Source organism: Aethalodelphis obliquidens, unplaced genomic scaffold (genome assembly GCF_003676395.1).
Source record: "Aethalodelphis obliquidens isolate GAN/ISIS:26980383/991018 unplaced genomic scaffold, ASM367639v1 scaffold13, whole genome shotgun sequence".
In the NCBI taxonomy this organism is placed as follows: domain Eukaryota; kingdom Metazoa; phylum Chordata; class Mammalia; order Artiodactyla; family Delphinidae; genus Aethalodelphis; species Aethalodelphis obliquidens.
In genome coordinates this window covers 2684123-2704422 of record NW_020837957.1, presented here as the reverse complement: position 1 = coordinate 2704422, position 20300 = coordinate 2684123, and the positions used below count along the sequence as shown (strand labels likewise).

General features: G+C 44.0%; 1 pseudogene; it reads left to right on the top strand.

Annotated features, from left to right (window-relative positions):
• Positions 1–17443: 17443 nt before the first annotated feature.
• On the top strand, positions 17444–19615 carry LOC113624258 (eukaryotic translation initiation factor 4E type 2 pseudogene; annotated as a pseudogene).
• The last annotated feature ends 685 nt before the right edge of the window (positions 19616–20300 follow it).

Sequence of the window (20300 nt, the reverse complement as noted above, 5' to 3'; positions counted from 1 at the left end):
GAAGTAGAGCTGGAAAGCATATGTGATGTATTCGTGGTTGCTCATCAATATGTATAAATCATATGTTCAGTTTTTGTCTTAATATAATTCAACCAGGCGTTTTACTATTTCAGCCTCACTAATTGTTGGGCTGTGACACTACTTTTTCTTCTGCTTCCCCAAATCTCGAACCAGAAGGGGATCTTGTAGTCTTCCACTTCCTGGGGAGCCTTCAGAGGGAGTCACGCAGCCACCCGGAAAGGATGCTGCCGGCCGACACAGTGACTGACAGGCTGCCCTGGCTCAGTTATCACAGTGCTGATGCTGTCCATTCTAAAGGTACAGTACTGTGATAACTGAAGGATGGCAGCCATCTTGCCTTCCATCAGAGGAGCTCTGTCGTGCCTGGGAAGGAAGACAGAAGATGAAAGAGGCATGTGAAACAGTGGCAGGGACCCAGAAACCCTCTTACCCTGTTCCTGTATTGTGCTTTCCCTAGAGCACAGGGAATGTTATTCCATCTGTCTTTGCCCTGTTTTGTGATATGCGACTAAAGAGGAGTTGGGTAGTTGTTTGCCTTGTTGTACTGAGCAGACATGTTATTAAGATCTTTTGGGACTTTTAAGAGACTGATTTGGGGTAAGTGCGAAGTGTGGATTAGTATCTCTGGAGTGGCATTCACAGACATTGTGCCACTTTTGTAAACGTAAAAAGTAACCTGATTAAAATATCTTGATGCTTGTCAATATTAGACGTTCAGAATGAAATTCAACTTAAACAGGGAGAAAAAAGCCCTGCGTGTTGAACAGTATTCATATTATCGTGCGAATAAAATTACGTCTTTGTGTTTAAGAGTGGATAGAGACATGTCATGTTTCTTTCCGTAACAAAATTTAGAGGTCCCATTTCCTGTCAACAGGAAATCCTGGGCTCAGTCTGGGGCGTGAGCTCCAGAGGGCCTGCCTAGGCCTGGAGGTCCTTGGCGCTTTGGGGCAGCTCATAGATGTAAGGGGTTTCCAGTGGGTTAAGTGAGACGTGATGCAAGCAGAATATGATGGGGTTTTTCAACTGCTTTGTTTAAAACACACATACACACGATGTGTGTTTGGTTGGTGTATTCATTGTATTCTTCAGTTTAGGTATGGGAGAATGGGAGGACTGGAATTAAACTCAGGAATATCCCATGATCCAGCATTTCCACTTCTGGTTATATACCCAAGTGAATGGAGTCAGATATTTTTGCACCCGTGTTCACAGTAGCATCATTCACGATAGCCAAAAGGTAGAAGCAACCCAGGTGTCCATCGATGAATGTGGATGAAGTGTTTATACGTACCACAGAATATTACTCAGCATTATTAAGGGAGAAAATTCTGACACGTGTTACGACACGGATGAACCTTGACGATAGCTAAGTGAAACGAGCCAGGCACAAAACAGTGCATGAGTCAGTCGTCTTATATGAGATTCCTACAGCAGTCAGAGTCATAGAGCCAGAGGAATGGCGGTTGCCCAGCACTGCAGGAAGGGGGAAATGGGAAATTCACGTTTAACAGAGTGACTGGGAAGATGAAAAATTTCTGGAGTAGGATGATGATGGTTGCACAATGTGAATGTACTTAATACTACAGAACTGTACACTTAAAAATGGCTAAAATGGTAAATTTTATGTCTATTTTACCACCACCAAAACCAAAAAAAAAAAAAAGGGCAAGGTAATAGCACTGTTGCAGGATTGAATTGATTGCTCTCTTCTTTAGACAGTCTTCAGTGTGAAGATAATTGCTGTTTCAAATAAGCAATTAAAATGTAATTCCCATGTCTTTATGCATTTAAAGTTCTCTAATCGGTAGACTGTTAGACATATGTCCAGAGTTTCTCACATAGCATAGCTTTAAAATTTTGTAAAATATAAAGAAAACTAAGTATAATAACAATGAAAGTACTAAAAGTAGAGTGAAGAAAAGGCCTCAACAGGAAGGCAGATGATGGGGCATCTCGTGCCGGCTTTATGCCTTTTCTGGTGAAATTGGGCAACTCAGTGGACCTTTCCATGCTCTAGTTGCCTCATTTCCCTGCCTCTTTGGAGTAGTGGTAAAGATGAAATTTTGTGTGTGTGTGTATCGTATGCATAATATGTGTGCGTGTGTGTGTGTGTATGTATATGTATATATGACCATTTTGATGACCAAAGCAACATTCAAGTGGCATATTATTTCTTTTTCTCAAAATGTAGAAATACAATGTCTGAAAAGATTTTAAAATAACTTTTAATATTTTAAAATAAACTTTTAATAAACATCCTAACTGGACTTGTCACTCAACCATTCCCAGCCTCATTAAAAGGAGTATTCTATAGCTTGCTCTTCATCACAAAAGGTTTTTTTTCTATTATTATATGTGTAAATGTGAAAATAAGTAAAAGCATAGAGACTAGAAATAGACAACAATAACCTTCTCTAAGGGATCGCATGTTTTATTAGCCCTGAGTAGCTTGCTCTTCATCATGAAAGATTTTTTTTTCTATTTGTTATTATATGTTTAAATTTGAAAATAAGAGAAGTAAAAGCATAGAGACAAGAAATAGACAGCAATAACCTTCTCTAAGGGATCGCATGTTTTATTAGCCCTGAGTAAAAGGCATCATTTGTGGATTGTATCTACTTTATCACAAAGCTCTCACTTGGACTCATGCTCTGGAAATCAGATTTTGGTGGTAGGAATGGCCCCCACCAGATCCCATGCAGTGTTCTACCTTGATCATATCACACAGAGTTGGAGCAGAAAGTGAGCTCTGATCCCTGCTGTGCCAATTTCAAATATTTTGCTATGCCTTGTATGTTCTGAGCTTCCCTGAATAACCAACCAACTATAAATATGCCACGAATTTGTCTGTACCACTATTAAACTGACTTGTTTCTTCCAAATCACTTGCTTTTTGAGACAAGAAGATTCTTACGTTTCTGTGCTTCATGTAGAGGATTTTTTCCCCTAAAAATTGCTTCCTTAAAACTGTACATTCATATTCACAATTTATCCGCGCCAAACAGTTCATTTTCACCATTACCTGTTAAGAATCTTTTATTACACAAGTTCTTCATTAAGCATGAACAAGAGTAAGGGAGGCACCAAAAAACCACTTTGTTTTTTCCTTCTGTATCCAAACCATGATTATGAAGATTCCCATTGGAAGGGAATGCCAGGTATCAGAGGGTGTGCCTGGAATATTCTCAGCTGGAGTTCCTTATATTGGTTGAAAGGGTTTTGTGTTGTAATGTGTGCCCCTAATGTAATAGATGTTGAAACAATTCACATAATTGACATGGAGTAAAGTAAGTTGATTATGTCCTGCTTTATGCATTTGGACTATTACTGTACTTTTATTTTTCATGAGATTATGAGGAGATGGATAGTTCTGTTAAAAAGTGGGAAGTGGGACAGTTCCAATGTAGTGGGAAATTCATTTTCATTTTTTTGCCACTGTCTTTGTAAATGAAATTCCAGACATATTATTCAGACTGCAATTGCTTGATTTTTTTTTTTTTTTTCCACTTTGAAAATGAGTATCTTTGGACCAGGGATATCTTAGGGTCGGTGGGCGTAGCTGCCTGGAGCAATTTGCAGAGAAGACTTTTGAGACCACATCTGGGTTCCACAGAAAGGAGTGCTATAACCACCTTTCCATGTCTCCCTGTGGTCAACTCTCAGTGTCTGTCATTGGCATCAGATTGTGATGCAGGGGTACATTGCTGACCCCTTTCCAGGTACTGTGATTTTAGTATAGAGCTTTAGATCCTCTGGGAAGGCAGACATTCTCAAAAGTTATATTGATAGACTAGAATTCTGGGAAGCTATGTCATTGAGAATCTAGACACCCTTTTTTATGGGGAGGGCAGCACGGGCTTCTAATTAAAATGTCTACCAGTATAACGTGTAGAATTATGCCTAGACATAAATATTCCCGGTTTTATTATCATTCACTGATTTCTGTAAAATTATTCTAATACTATTCTAATACCATAAAATTTGCCACACTTTAGTAAATGCATTTTGGGCAATCTTGCATAGTTTATATATGTAGAATTTTGTGTACATAATTGGGTCTAGTGGCTAGAAGAGGACTTCCTTCCCCCCCCACTCCTTTTTTTTAAGTTGTCAGGATTATTTGCTTGAAATGAGTTAGTATTTGTTGAGTGCACGTGTACCAAGACTCTTGTTTCATCCTAATTCAAATCTTTGACGAAGCGTTCTCCACACTTCATAACTGAAGAACCTGAGGAAGCTCAGAGTCTTCAAGACACAGCTAGTAAGTGGTAGAGGAAGGGGATAAGTCTAGAACAGAAAAAGTATGAGAAGTTAATGTAAATTAATTCTGCTTTGCTTTTGAATGTAGATGAGTAGATGAGGCTTTGAAGAGGAGTTAGACCCAGCATATGTCACAGTGCTTTGAAACTTACACGGCACCTTCCCCCATCCAGCATGGCTGCTTTCTGCCTCCTTAGCTGTACACTATAATTGCCTTTTTATTTTTTGTTTTTTTGGCCACACCAAGTGGCTTGTGGGATCTTAGTTCCCTGACCAGGGATTGAACCTGGGCCCTCAGCAGTGAAAGTGTGGAGTCCTAACCACTGGATCGCCAGGGAATTCCCTATAATTGCCTTTTTAAAATGAAAATCTGATCATGGCACAATTTTGTTCTAAAACCCTCTGATGGCTTCTTTGATCCTCTTGGGATTAAGACTACTGTCCTTAACATGTTCCATGATTGTAAAGATTCCCATTGGAAGGGAATGCCAGGTATGAGAGTGTGTGCCTGGAACATTCTCAGCTGGAGTTCCTTGTGTTTAAATTGGTTCCCACCCACCTCTCTGGTCCCATGTCTCGTACCCAGTTGACCAGCCCATCCTTTGTCCAGGGAGTCAAGCTTCTTTCCCCCTCCGGTGCATTTCCTTCTGCCTGAGGCATCCTTACCATTCACTTCTCTTATCCTTCATTTTTCTTATCCGTCTCTGATTAAATATTAATTCCTCAGAGAACCCTTTCCTGACAGTCTCAACTGTGTCCAGTCCCATGGCACTCTGTGCTTTTCTTTCAATGTACTTATCACAACTGAACTATGTAAACGTACGTGTTTGGGGGGTGTGTGTGTTTAATGTCTCATTAGATTGTGAGTTCCTTGAGGGCAGGAACCATGGCTCTATCCATTGCTATGTTCACAGTGCCTGGCACAGAATCTGCCATGTGGCTCACAGTAGAAATCTAACGTGGTATGAGATGCTGAGTGGAGTCTTTCCTGTTTTCTAAGAACGGGTGAGAAGAGTCCACAGCTTAAAAGGTGTTTAAAATCCCCACTCTTCTTTGATCAGAGAACTTCAGCTCTGTGGCGAGCATTTTCCTGCAAAGCTTCTTCAAAATGTGCCATTCAGCAGAACCAACTCTCAGATGACCCTTATCGCTCAGATGACCCTTATCGCTCACACCCATCCCCGTAAAAGAGGGCTGGGAGCAGGAGAGAACCTTCTTCAGAGAGCAGCGTTCCACTTGGAGCTCATCTTTTGTCTGGAACTTGGTGAGCCGCTAGCTATCCCAGTAGGAGCTCCCCACGACCAGACTCTGCAAAGCTAAGAGAAGGAATGGGGAGAGGGAGGAAAGGAGAGATGCTGAGTTGGGTGGGACAAGGATGTGAGTTTCTTGGACACTATGGTCAATGGAAGGGAATCTATAGAGGTGGCTTGGGACTTAAGCCTTCTGGCTAATGCCTCGCAGGAGAGCAGCTGCCACAACCCATGAGTGGATCCCAGGAGTGAGCCAGGGTATGGATGGTATCCCAAAAGACAAGCCTCTGGCCAGTCAGAAAACTCACCCCCACCAAGGTGGGATGGCTCACGTGGGAACCCTCTGTGGAACTGATGAAGAGGGGAGCCCCGTTTGATGCAGAGGTTTTTTTGAAAGATGTCATTTCAGCAGAACCAGCTCTCAGACTCACTGTCGGTGGTCATGAAAGGAACCAGACAAGAAAGTAGTAAGGTCTGGGAGAAGAGGAGAGGCGGGGGTGAGGGAGAGACGACATCACTCCTCCACCCCAGCCCCTGGAGCCTCGGGCCTGGCCTCAGCTGGAGAGAAGTACAGAGCTTTGTAATGAAGATGGGATTAAAATCCTCATCAAAGTGAAACGCTTGGCAACTCGACTTGGTTAGAGGTCAATTTGAGGCCCTTACTACTCAAGAGGAAAGGGGAGCACAAAAGAAGCTACTGGACATAAAATAGTTTCATGTTTTACTCTTCACTGAGTTGAAAGTCAAAACAGTTAAAATTATTCGTTAAAAGGATGAAAGGACTATAAAATATCCCTTCAGGGGCTTCCTTGGTGGCGCAGTGGTTAAGAATCCGCCTGCCAACGCAGGGGACACGGGTTCGAGCCCTGGTCTGGGGAGATCCCGCATGCCGTGGAGCAGGTAAGCCCGTGCGCCACTACTACTGAGCCTGCGCTCTAGAGTCCACGAACCACCACTACTGAGCTCACGTGCCACAACTACCGAAGCCTGCGTGCCTAGAGCCCGTGCTCTGCAACAAGAGAAGCCACCGCAATGAGAAGCCTGCTCACCGCCGCCAAGAGTAGCCGCCACTCGCCACAACTAGAGAAAGCGCGCGCGCAGCAACAAAGACCCAATGCAGCCAAAAATAAAATTAATTAATTAATTTAAAAAATATATCCCTTCAGGTAAAAGTTTGCATGTCCGTGTATCTTTCCCTAGTTAAGTCCCCTCACCCGCTGCTTCTAACGTGTGAAGGAGTTGAAATGCCAATTCAATCCTAACACTTCCAGCAGCCTGTTACCTCCCACTACTGTCCCCTCTCCCTTGTCCAGAAAGCAGAAGGCAATTTAGTGAGAAAGTAGAAACCAGTAAGGACATTTCCCCGTAACCCAACTCCTGGCACATTTGCCTGAAGGCACCGTGCATGAGGCTAGATGGGAGTTATTCAGGGCTACCTGTAGGTAATCATCCAGTGGTTTGAATTCCACATCTTGGACCGTTCTTCTTTGTCACTAATAGACTCATTAAGAATATCTCAATGCAGAACCAGGAGGCTTAAAAAACAAACTTGTAGATGCACCTGGCTTTAACAACGTCAGTCCTAAGAACCTGCTGTATATAGCACAGGGAACTCTACACAATACTCTGTAATGACCTGTACGGGGAAAGAACCTTAAAAAAACAAAAGATTCACTGGTAACTGATTCACTTTGCTGTACCCCTGAAACTAACACAACATTGTAAATCAACTATACTCCAATAAAAATTAAAAGCAAAACAATGTCAGTCCTTACTAGACACCAAATTGTGGATGACTGACAGGGACCTACTTCCTAGTCGTTAGCCCCATCGGTACACTATAGAGGATGGGAGCCCAAGAGCTCATTTGCTCCAGCATTTTTCACACTGTGGGTTTGAAATCGATTAAATATGTCTTGACCAGCACTTAAAAAAATAAGACAAGATAGAAAATATCAGAGTGCATAGCATGTGGTAGGGTAATATTACTTCATGAAACTTTGCAGTTGCCCCCTTGAGTGTATGTGAGTGTGTACTGGGACACAAATGTTTTTTTATTTTTCACTTTGGGTTTCAGTTCAGTTCATAAGTTATTGATCTAGATGTTAGATTCTAGATCATCTCATTATTGCAGATTTTGGAAACTAAAGCCCAGAACAGTGAAGACACTCGTCCACGGTCGGTAGGAAGAGTAGGAACTCAGACCTGCATCTCAGTCTCTTAGTTAATGTTTCCCCTTCTTCTCACCAGCCCAGAGAGACTAGCAATAGTAATAGCTAATATTCAGTGAGTAATTACTATGTGCCAGCCGCTGCACTAAACACATCATCTTATTTCATAGGAAAAGGGGGTTGTTTGGCTTTGTGTTTTGTTTCAAGTAAATGTTAATGGCTGAACAGTGACTTAGTGCTGTAAGCTGTGGCTAGAACAGATACAGAAGCTGTGAGTAAACATTTAAAGTTTTTACAGCAATTTGACAGTAATTTTATGTCTGTTGACTCTAGTAATAAAAACATTGGCTTGCATTTTATGTCTTTAATAAACACTTTTCTAGCAATTCATTTTCATTGTAGTTTATAAAAATATCGGTCCATGATGGATTAGGAATAAGAACAAACTGGTTCTTCTCCACAGATAGTTTGAGAAGCACTGACTTCGACCCAGCAAGGCCAACACCTTTGTCCCTTGAGGCCTCTGTAGTCCTTTTGAAGTGCCAGGTTGTCATAGATACCCCTGGAAGAGGCAGATTGCTGGATGCAAGCCCCCTAGCAGCAGAGAAGGGGTTACTGTGTTATCTAGAGCCAATGAGGGACAGCTGCCCTTGTCTTGGGAATGACTAGTGGAAAAGGCACTAACGCCAATAAATATTCCAAAGCTTTCATTTACTTCAGAACTCGAGGAAGTGGGACTGATGGGGATGCTTTCCCTCTCTGGGAAAGCAGAAAGAGCTCCTTCTTTGTAAAGTTGCCCCATGAGAAAAATTTCAACACAGAACAAATTAAATTCTCATTTCCCGAGACTCTCAGTCAGAGTGGTAAGAGCAGAGGGATGATGCTACAGAGGTCTTTGGAAAAATAAGGCTCCATTAAAGGGAGCCTGTGGATGTCCTTGACATGCAGGCTCTGTAGAGGGAAGCACACTCCATAAATCCTGCGGGACTGCTTTTTGGCTGAATCCTAAGATTCGTACGAAGAACTGTTTTGAGTGAATCATTGTGTCTTTGCATCTTCTGGAATTCTGAAGACTGCAGCCAAGGAGTTAGCAAGGCTGAGCACTGGACTGAGCATTTAATCAGTTGAATGCTTCCTTATGTTTTTTTTCCTGGTTTGTTCTCATAACAAGTGACCTTCGTCCAACTCCTAGCAACACATGATTGTGGAATGTTCCCTCCTGAGGAATACTGCCTTGTTTTTTCATTCTGAACACACTGAAAATCTCTGAAAATTCAGATGACCTTGTTTGGACAATGATAATAATGTAAGCTAACTGTACGTGCTGTGTGCCCAGTGTTTTCCATCTGTATTATATTTTACGTATGTATTTACTTAGTGTTTACATACTAAGTGTCCCAACAGCCCTGGTCAAATGGGGGCACAGGGGAACTAAGGCTTAGAAAAATTAGGTCACTTACCTGATGTAATTTGGTTCAGTCCTCAGCTTCTGCATTTCTATATTTCCTGCAGATTCATATCAACATCCTTGCACAAGTGAGACAATGCCAGAACTCCAAAGTCATGACATTTTCATTGATTCCTTCTACCTGAAAACAGTTATCAGGGCCCGCTACCTTGTGGTTTTGATTTTGAATACACACCACCTATTGAATAATTCAGGAGTGGAATGATGCATATATAATTGTAGGTCCTGCAAACTCAGAAGTGCCCATGGTAATAATAGCTAGCATTGATTGAAGACGTTCTGCATAACCTGTCCATGCAGTAGTTTTTGCCTGCATTCTCTTACTTAATCTTTCCACACCACCTCCTCCTTATCCCTATTTCTGCTTTCTTTTTGCAGTACGCGGGCCTCTCACTGTTGTGGCCTCTCCCATTGTGGAGCACAGGCTCCGGACGCGCAGGCTGAGCGGCCGTGGCTCACGGGCCCAGCTGCTCCGCGGCATGTGGGATCTTCCCGGACCGGGGCACGAACCCGCGTTCCCCGCATCGGCAGGCGGACTCTCAAACACTGCGCCACTAGGGAAGCCCCAAAATTTTTATTTAAAAAAAATTTTTATTTTTTTATTGGAGTATAGTTGATTAACAATTTTTTTTTTTAAATAACGTTTTTTTCTTCCCCTGTGCCTCGCTGCTTGTGGGATCTTAATTCCCTGACCAGGGATCAAACCCTGCATTGGAAGCACAGAGTCCTAACCACGGGACTGCCAGGGAAGTCTTTCTGCTTTATTTTCTTACAGCACTTTCACATGGTCTGTTCACACTAGCATACTTCAGTTTACTTAACTGTATCTATTACTCCCTCTCCCCCACTAGAATGTAAGCTCCATGAGGGCTGTGTGTCTTTTTAGCTCAATGATAGAAGTCCCCAGCAAGTAAAACCCGGTCTGGTACATAATAGGTGCTCAGATATTTGTTGAGTGAATGAATGAACCGTCTCTATAGGTAAATATCACTGTCATCACAAACTGAGGTTTGTGGTATTAAATAATGTGCTTAAATTGGAAGCAGTTACTCCTTTTTACTTCAAGATCAGTTTTGAAATGTGAGTGATAATAGCTTCCTTTCTCTGCTACATTGCTGGAATGAAAATCTTAACACACAAAAGAAGAGGTTGCTTTGACACTTTAGATACCCTCCTTAGAGCAGATAAGCAGTGTCTATTTCTTAAATATGTATATTGGGTCTCTCATCTGCGGTAGTAACGATAGCAAGTATTAAGGTAAATAAGGTATCTTTTTTTTCTATCCTGTTGAGGTGCCCCCAGGTTTTATAACAGAGTGGAGGACAAGCTTTGTATGAATGACTCGCTAACACAAGACAGCTTCTGTTGAAGCAGTCGTGGGCTTCTCATGAGATAGAATTTCAGAGCTGCAAAGGGCCTGAGAGCTGTCTAGGCCAGCCTCCCCACCTCTCCCCCCCGATGCCAGATTGTGGACTCAGGTCCTCCTTCACAGGACAGCCCGTTCCACTGATGTACAGAAGCATTGTTATTGGATGTCTGCATTGTCAGAAAATTCTTCCTACTGAGCTGAAATGTATCTTCAGGTAACTTCTCCCCATTGGTCTGCGTTCTGCTGTCCCGGGAATGACAGAATAAATGAAATCATCCTTTCACGGTCAGCCCTTCAGATATTGGTCTGTCTGTACTCCTCATTGGGTTGCTCTTGTCCCAGTCCCTCAGACCTTCCGCCTGGCGTCTTTCCAGCCACTTCCCCATCCTGCTGCCTCCTGTTGGCACGCTCTCCAGCTTGTTCACGTACAGTTTGTGTCCTCCAGTGCTCCAGGTGTGCTGTCGGGGTGACATCCATTGTGTTTTGGCAGCTGCACCACCCTGTTGACTCCTTCACACCCACGAAATCCTTGAGTGTGGACTATTGTCGAACGCAAGGGGGAAGAAAGTATTGCACAGATGCAACTAAGGATTACTGATGATTATGAAAAGTAATGGTGATGTCTGTAGACACTCTGTCCTCCATTTCTTTGGGCACTTCTGCCACACCCAAGACAGTTATAAGAACAACTATTTATTGCATTTGGACTGTGTGTAAGACACTGTCCTAGCCACCTTACATATACTTCCTATTTAACTTTCAAAGCAACCGCATTCATAGGTATGATGAAACTCTGTTACACTTGAGGAGATAGAGATTAGGAGAGATTAACTAACATGCTTAAGATCACATATCTTGTAATTAGTAGAGCACGGATAGGAATCTGTTTGATTACAAAGAGGACAGGCTTAGCAATTCAAGGCTCCAAGTTTCATTCTCTCTGAAAAACATGCACAGGAAGGTATTTTAAAGGAGTTATGATATCTTCTTCCTGTCCTCTGAAGGAGGAAAGGATCCACGTTATTGTGTTTCTACTCTCTGCCTGCTGTTCCATATCTGTTTATCTCATTTAGTCCTCAGGACAATTCTATGAGGAGAGCACTGTTGTCGTTAACCATTTGACAGGGAAGGAAACCGTGGCTCAGAGAGGATAACGCTGTCACTCACATAGCTCCCTGAGCCCAGAGCCTACATGCTTTCTGCCGTACTATGCCATTTCTCAGAGATTTTTAACTCAACCCTAACTGCCTCCCTCCCAGAGGGTCTCTGACCATTACGGTCTCCCCTCTCCTGTGCAGCATTACCAGACTTACTGACTTACTAAATTACCTAAGCGGAAACAAGAGAAAACCCTCACGAAATTAGATGAGCATTCACTCATTGGTAAAGGCTTCCTATATGCATATCTTTGAGGCAAGGATCAGCCTTAGAAGCCAAGTAAGGAGCCAGCTGAAGTTATTAGAGCTCAGCTCAGATGTGGCCCATCATGCTTCCTTCTCCGGTTGTAGGACCCTATACATAAATCCATGGTGAGTGCAATGGCTGCTGTCAAGACCTGATCATTAGTGATGCTCACTTGAGGACCATGGACCCTCCAGCCTTCAGACTGAATTAACTTACTTGCTAAATCACAGGTCCAGAAATCTAGAGACCACCAGTAAGAATCTTGACAAATCACATTACTAATCTTTGCATTTGCATGAAATGTAAGTGTTCACAAAATGCTTTTTACTTATATTATTCCATTTGTTCCTCCCACCAACTTGGTAACAGAGGCCAGGCAGGGGTTCATTGCCCTGTTCTGCAAATAGGGAATCAGAAACTCCGAGAGACTCAGAGACTGGCTCAGAGCCTCACAGTCTCTAGGGCAGGGCCCGGACACAGTTCATTCAAGCTGTGAATCCTGCCCTTGCACTCCTGCCCCTTCTCCCTTTACTCCTCTCTCACACTGTGCCCCAAACTTCTTGTATATCTCTGCCCTTGCCACTGGCCCATTAACTAAGAACAGTCACCAGCTCAGAACTAACTTCACTAGGCCAAGCAGGGACTGCTCTTTTTCAGGCTTCACATCCCATGCCATCTGGTCACCCTTGACTTTCTACAGAACAGATGCGATGGTTTACAGGTTGTCATCAATCTTCACCATCACTTGGGAAGTCCAGTTGAGTCTGCAGCTCTAAGCTGCCATACATGTTCTTTTTCCCCAGGCAAGTACCTGTGTATTAATCTTAATGTCACGCTAACCATTTGAAAATGTTAAAACTTTACTTGGTTTCTCTAGGGTGGACAGTAAACTGAGAAGTTGCCCTGGAAGCCAAGGCTTTCCTGTGGATTGGCTCAGGGAAGATCATCTGACTTAAAGCTCACTCTGCGCTTGGCCAATAGGCAGAGGCTGCAGTCTCCACACCGCCCAGCTCAGAGTTGAAGCCTGCTGACCCCCACCCCGTCCTGTCTCTAATCTAGCCTCCCTTCTAAAATGTTGTCACTTCATATACGTTCTGTGATTAGAATCAGATTGTATGTAACCTTTTGGAAATGGCTTTTTTCTACTCAGCATAATTCCCTGGAGGTTCATCCAAGTCATGATATAGATTTTTGTTTTGGTTTATTATAAAAAGTCAAAAAAAAAAAAAAAGAAAGAAAAAAAAAAGAAAGTCCATACATTAAATGAAAAAAATCTTAAGTTTAGGTTTAATTAATTTTTTTAAATTTTCACTTAGACTTAAAATATATATATATATATTTTATTTTATTTTTGGCTGCGTCGGGTCTTAGTGGCAGCACGCAGGATCTTTCGTTGTGGCGTCCGGGCTCCAGAGTGCGTGGGCTCTGCAGTCTCTGTATTTGCGGTACGTGGGCTCTCTAGTTGTGGCTTGCGTGCTCGGTAGTTGTGGTGTGTGGGCTTAGTTGCCCTGCGGCATGTGGGATCTTAGTTCCCCCACCAGGGATCAAACCCGTGTCCCCTGCATTGTAAGGTAGATTCTTAACCACTGGGCCACCAGGGAAGTGCCTCACTTAGATTTTTGATGGGGGTGTGAGTGCGTGTGTTTTTAATTCACTAACATCTGTAGCCGAAGTTACAGAAGCTAGATGTGCTACTGCCTAGCCAGGAGCCCTTGTTGATAGCTTGATCTTTTTGAGACTTGGTGTCCTCCCTTTTAGAATGAGCATGATAATTAGAACTTTATATTTGACTTTTTAAAGTTTCAAGGAGGAGAAGCGTCCATATTCCCCTCACTAGTGAAGTTTATTGCAAAGATGCAGGACAATGTCTTCTTTAGCCACAGGGTAGCTCAGTACTTCAAGTATTAGGATAAACAGCAGGCCTTGTGCATTGTTTATGTGTGACCCCCTGTCATTCCTATTATCCAGGAGAAAAGATCTGAACGGGTTGGTTGGCTGATTCCAATATAGAGAACCTGTAATGGCCTACACCAAACCCCTTGAAGGTGTCCTCTCGAGGCCCTCTTGTCGATGTGCTAGGGGAATCTGTTAACGTCTCTGTCTGGCCACCTGTCAGAACCAAGCAAAGATGCCTTGGGTGGTGATGCCCCCTTTGCAGGAGGTATTCAGTCTGAGGCTGATGGCCACATATCAGGTATGGGACTCCCCAGAGAGTACAGCTGATCCCTGGCTTTAGTCCTTTGTAGATGAAGGGCAGATATATTTCATTCAGAGTAAAACACACGAAGTCCCCATTTAGTCCATGTGCTCAGAAGGGTCTCTGCATGTGAAAGGTCCTTAAGGCTTAATGGACCCCCAACCAGGACAGCGTTTCACAAGATTTATAAGGAGCAGAATTCAACGGCCAAGAACACCTTTGGCCAACTATAAAGCCCTCTACAAATACTAGTGATTTCACAAAGTCGTCTGATTTAACATGAATTCAGTGTCATCTAAGTGGCATTTTGGTTATGTTCCACTAGGAAGGAAATTTCTGTGTGTGTGTGTGTGTGTGAGAGAGAGAGAGAGAGAGAGAGAGAGACAGAGAGACAGAGATTTTTAAAAATAAGTGACCCTGGTTTGTCATAGCTATTCAGGTTAAACAGGAAAATGAAAACACACACATACACAGACACACACACTCACACACACATCTGCTTGTGTTTCTGAAAGGAGACAGCAGAGTTCAGTATAGAGCTGGAAACAAAGCCAGCTGGTTCCTTTGAAATGTCAGTGGGCAGGAACCTACAGACTCCCATGATAGCTTGCGGATTTCTTCTGATAACAGTTACAAAGTGGCCAGCAGGTAGGAACAAAGGTCAGTCCAGGCACATCCGGGGTCCTGGGCTGTGATACAGTATCTAAAAACAAACATAAATCATTGAAAGCTTAGGAGTTCGGGCTCCTTCCTCAGACTCCACATTTGAGATGCAGAGAGGAACTAAACTACATCTTTGTATATTTAATCTAACAATTTTTTTCCCTTCTCAACTTTCAAAATAACCCATTTCTTAGATCAGGCTGAGCCTGGGGAAATGAGAGTATCACCCGCCCTGGGTTGAGCCCATCCCACTTGAAGACTGTAAATAGCTTATTCCACTTGGCAGGGGTCCTCCTCACCTTGGTAATGAGTAATTCCTGCTGGCTGCTGCTGACCCCAGGCTGAAGCAAGGCCTTCAGAGCACAGAAGGAGATCTGTGTGCCCCTTTGCTTCTTGGCTTCTGAACAGCCCAGCCCTGCCTGGAATCACTGGGCATTGACACTGTAGCGATGCCTGAGACCAGATGACAGATCTTCATTTTTCATGATGAATCCTACCGTTTTGATTTTGTGGATCTTGATAGGAATAGGAGCAGTAAGGTATGTCTTTGCATATCCCTTCCCACCCTAGACCCCAAGTCCTGAGGGCCCCTTCACCACCTATGCTCCCTTTTATCCCAGTAATTGCCATATTTTCTTGTCTTTTATGATTTTTCTGTCAGCTTTACTAAAACGTGAGCACCTTCTGGGGAGGGACAATGTCTTTTCTTCTTGGTCTCTCCTGCCCCTAGCAAAATGCCTAGCACGTAATAGGTGCTCTATCAATGTTTATTGACTGAACATAGAAGAACCAGAATGCGTCCGTAGGAAGGTGAGCGGGATCCACAGGAAGGGGGAGGCCCTGGAATCCAGGTCACACGAGGAGCTGGTGTGTGCGGTGTGTCGGCAGGCTGCAGTGGACAGGATAACGGACGCCCAAAGATGTCCACGTCTTCATCCCCTGCACCTGTGAATATGTTCTGTTACGTGGCAAGGGAGAATTACAAATTGCAGGTGGGATTAAGGTTACTAACCTGCTGACCTGAACATCGGGAGATTATTGTGGATTATCCACGTGCTCAGTGTAATCACAGCGTTCTTTTTTTTTTTTTGGTATGCAGGCCTCTCACTGCTGTGGCCTCTCCCATTGCGGAGCACAGGCTCTGGACGCGCAGGCTCAGTAGCCATGGCTCACGGGCCCAGCCACTCCGTGGCATGTGGGATCTTCCCGGACCGGAGAACGAACCCGCATCCCCTGCATCGGCAGGCGGACTCTCAACCACTGCGTGACCAGGGAAGCCCAATCACAGGGTTCTTATAAGAGGGAAGCAGAAGGGTCATGGTCAGAGCAGGGGACATGATGACAGAAGCAGAGATTGGAGTGACATGGCCACAAGCCAAGGAACACAGGCAGCCTCTAAAAGATGGACAGGCGCAAGGAACAGATTCTCCCCTAGAGCCTCCGGAAGAAACGCATCTCTGCCGACACCTTCACTTTAGCCCTGTGAGGCCCATTTCAGACTTCTGACCTCCGGAACTACAGGATAATACATTTATATTGTTTTAAGCCCACTAAGTTTGTGATAATGTGTTACAGCAGCAGTTGGAAACTAATACAGAAGCTAATCGTAGTGGAAAGAACCTAACAGAGGGCATGAACCTGGAAAAGGAAATGGCCATGTGGGAATAGCTCAGTTAACATCCAAAGAGACCTTCCCGGCTGAATCACCAGAGATCAAAATTAGTTGACAGTACAATCGGAATTGGTTACTAGCTCAGTGTGTGCCACCTCTAGCCACCTAGGTAGTGAGTGTCTCTAATAACTCGGGAGAAGCCCTAGTACATCTACTGTAAAAGAGTCTGTCAGGCCTGGGTGTGAGTTCTTTGCCACCTGTAACTGTATGGTCTTCAGCAAGTTATGTAACCTCTCTAAGCCATAGTTGTCTTATCTGCAAACTGGGGACAAATCTGTCTCTTAATTAGCAGGGTTGATGTGAGGATTACATAAGATAACACATGTAATGTCCTTAACATAATGCCAGTCACATGGTAAACACTAACTGCTTTCTATTGCTACAAATATACATACAATCATGTTTATAACAGCAGTCTTTGAGGTATCACTGTACTCCTCACTGACTAGGTCATGTGTAGAGTCTGTGGTGAGTTCTGGGAACAGAAGTTCGAGAAGAACAACCAGGATGGTTAAAAGACCCTAAATCAGGTTCTGTAAAAAGAATGGCCAAATGAATGGGGAGGTTTGACATGAAGCTCTTTGAAATATTTTCAGCACTGGTTACGTGATTTGTGGGATCCAGTACAAAATGAAAGAGTGGTTTCCCTCATTCAAAAAATAATTAAGAATTTCAAGGGACTTCCCTGGTGGCGCAGTGGTTGAGAGTCCGCCTGCCGATGCAGGGGACACAGGTTCGTGCCCCGGTCTGGGAAGATCCCACATGCCGCGGAGCAGCTAGGCCTGTGAGCCATGGCCGCTGAGCCTGCACGTCCGGAGCCTGTGCTCCGCAACGGGAGAGGCCACAATGGTGAGAGGCCCGCGTACTGCAAAACAAAAAACAAACAAAAAAAAAGAATTTCAAGATGATGACAACAGAGCATTAAATGAGCACAGGGCCCTGCTGCACAGTTCACACACCCATGACATGGCCCTGAGTATCATCATGTAAAAGTGATAGATTCACTCTGTGAGGCAGTGGCGACAAGCAGCAAGAAAGTGAACAAGTCCAAGGCCTTGAAAGATGATGACAGTGGGGACCATGATCACAATGAAGAAAACATCACATAGAAAGATGGTGAGAAGGAAGCGTAGGAATGGGACAGGCGTCAGAGCAGCAGCAAGAGGAAGGCTGTTGTCCTGGATCTGAGAGCATCCCTTGCAGTACAACTACGCTTTCTGGTACTTCAGGAGAACCCCAGGCCATCCCACCCGCTCACAGAACTTTGAACAGAATAGCAGCCAGGTTGATACCTTTGAAACCTCCTGTCCTGGAGGTTTGACAGCAACATGATAGCTCCCTGCACTCTGACAGGTCACAGTGACTTCTTCCAAGTAGGAATTCTTCAGAGAAGGAACTAATCCTATCTGGGGGATGATGCAAATAAAAATAGTGGCAAGTGAATTATTTTCCTGTGGAAGGGTTTGGCGTCCTGTTGCTGGAAGAATCTCATCCTGGCCATGCTGCGGGAATAGTTCACAGTTGGGGGGGAGATCTGTGGGCGTGTGGTCTCTGTGTGGTTTCAGGAAGACATTATTTCAATATAGCATAAGACTGGAAGTGACCTAGGAACCATAGCGTGAATCTGGACATGTGTGTGTGTGTCCGAAATGGGTGGGAGGTGTCCAGCCAGTCCTTCCTTCTGCTCACTGAAGGGACATCTGTGAGCCTCACACTCCCCTTTTGCACCCATTCCTACCCTCCAGCATTGCTGACTTTATAAAGCAGAAAAACGGAAAATGTGACTTTGTAATAGACACACTTTGGTTTTTAATGGGGTTCTGTGGAGGGGAGTTCAGCCTTTTTTTTTTTTTTCTTTTTTGCTATGTGCTGTCCAGATGCCTCTTGGGCATTCTGTTGTGTTCTTCTCACGCTGTGACATCATGACCACACGTATGAACCAGCACGGTCACCTGAGGGCTGTCAGTGTTGCGAAGGTCTGTGCATCCAGGAAAAGCTTTCTGTTGGAGTGTCCTGGAATAGCTGTAAATGCTCTCTCCTAGCTCTGCCATGAAATCACTGGGACGTTTTGTTGATTTCTTTCCCCTCTTCCCCCAAGCCCACCATGTTCTAAAAATGTGTTTCTTATTTGGTACAGTCTCTGCTCATGCTCTCCCTTCTTCCCTCCTGCAGTGGTGCTCTCTTTCCTTCCGAGGCGCAGCTGCGCTTAGCATTCCATCCAGTGGGCTACACTGGTTTCACTGAGGCGGCTTGGAAGGGATGATGCCTTGGTCAATTAAACTGGAGCAGAATCCAGCCAGATTAGGAGCTAGATTATAATGTGTGTTCTAAGTGCAGGAATTGGAGCTGAAGACAGCGACTGAAATCATTTTCCCAGGTGAGCAGGGCCTGTGTGTCCAGCCTGTTTCCGTGGGCTCTTGCGTGCCCCTTTTTGGGGGAAGGGAAATGGGAAGCTGGTTGATGGTGGCCTTAATGTTTTATTTGCTAGATTCTGTGATTCTGAAAGTGAGACATCTGAAGAAAAGGCGGCCTTGACGGATGCCGTCATGCGCATGGCTGTGCCTGTCTCTAGTGGCTGGAAAAACCTACCTCCCGTTCTCATCACCTGGTAAACCCAGGATTTAAATACCAGGGTGATCCAGAATGCCCAGACAGAAACCTCTTAAAGGTTGACACAAGCATGCTCTTAAAACGACCTCTCATCAGAGCACCTAGGATTCAAATAAGTAATGATTAAGAGTCATACAGCAACCTCCAAGTAGCTTATTTGATTCTTGTGAGTGAAGATTGCAGTTCTTTGAATTAAGACTTTCTTTAAAAACATATCCTTGAAGGCTAGGAGGATCCTCAGAGAAAGATATGAGCGTGACAGGCATTTCCTTTTTGTGTATAGATTAATTTCTTCTCACTTTCCAACTTCTGAACACCCTCTAATTAATGCTTTTTCCTTAAAAAAGTAGAGGAGTAAAGGGGCCAAATAGAGGTGCTTCTATTACAAATAAAGTCAGGTTGGATAAGAAGATCAGGCAAAGATATAAACTCCAGGAACATAAAGAATGAATTCTGGGGCACTTCCCTGGTGGCGCAGTGGTTGAGAGTCCGCCTGCCAATGCAGGGGACGCGGGTTCGTGCCCCAGTCCGGGAAGATCCCACATGCCGTGGAGCGGCTGGGCCTGTGAGCCATGGCCGCTGAGCCTGCACGTCCGGAGCCTGTGCTCCGCAATGGGAGAGGCCACAACAGTGAGAGGTCCACGTAGCCACCCCCCCCAAAAAAGAATGAATTCTGGGGTCCAGACAATCGTGGAGGGCTCAGGCGAATATAGGAGCAATACTGGCTAAAATAGGAAGCAAAGTCTGCTTCCTAAGATTTGTTTAGATCCCAGGGAGGTCTTCACTTTTGCCTACGCTCAGATTTACCATGAACATTCCAAAGAGGACAGACATTTGGATTTGCCCTCCTGTTGTGTGCGTGTGGATGGGTGCACATGTGTATAATGTGTTCATGAGCGAGGGTCTTGTCAGACCAAGTGGTTAGGTACATTGTCCGTATTTTTGCTTTTTTAGTTTTTGTCTCATTTGTTCAAGATATTTGAATCTCTTTTTTTAAATTGAAGTGTAGTTGATTTACAATGTTGTGTTAACCTCTGCTGTGCAGCAAAGTGATTCAGTTATAAATATATATACATTCTTTTAAAAATTCTTTTCTATTACAGTTTATCACAGGATTTTTTTTAACATCTTTACTGGAGTATAATTGCTTTACAATGTTGTGTGAGTTTCTGCTGTATAACAAAGTGAATCAGCTACACGTATACATATATC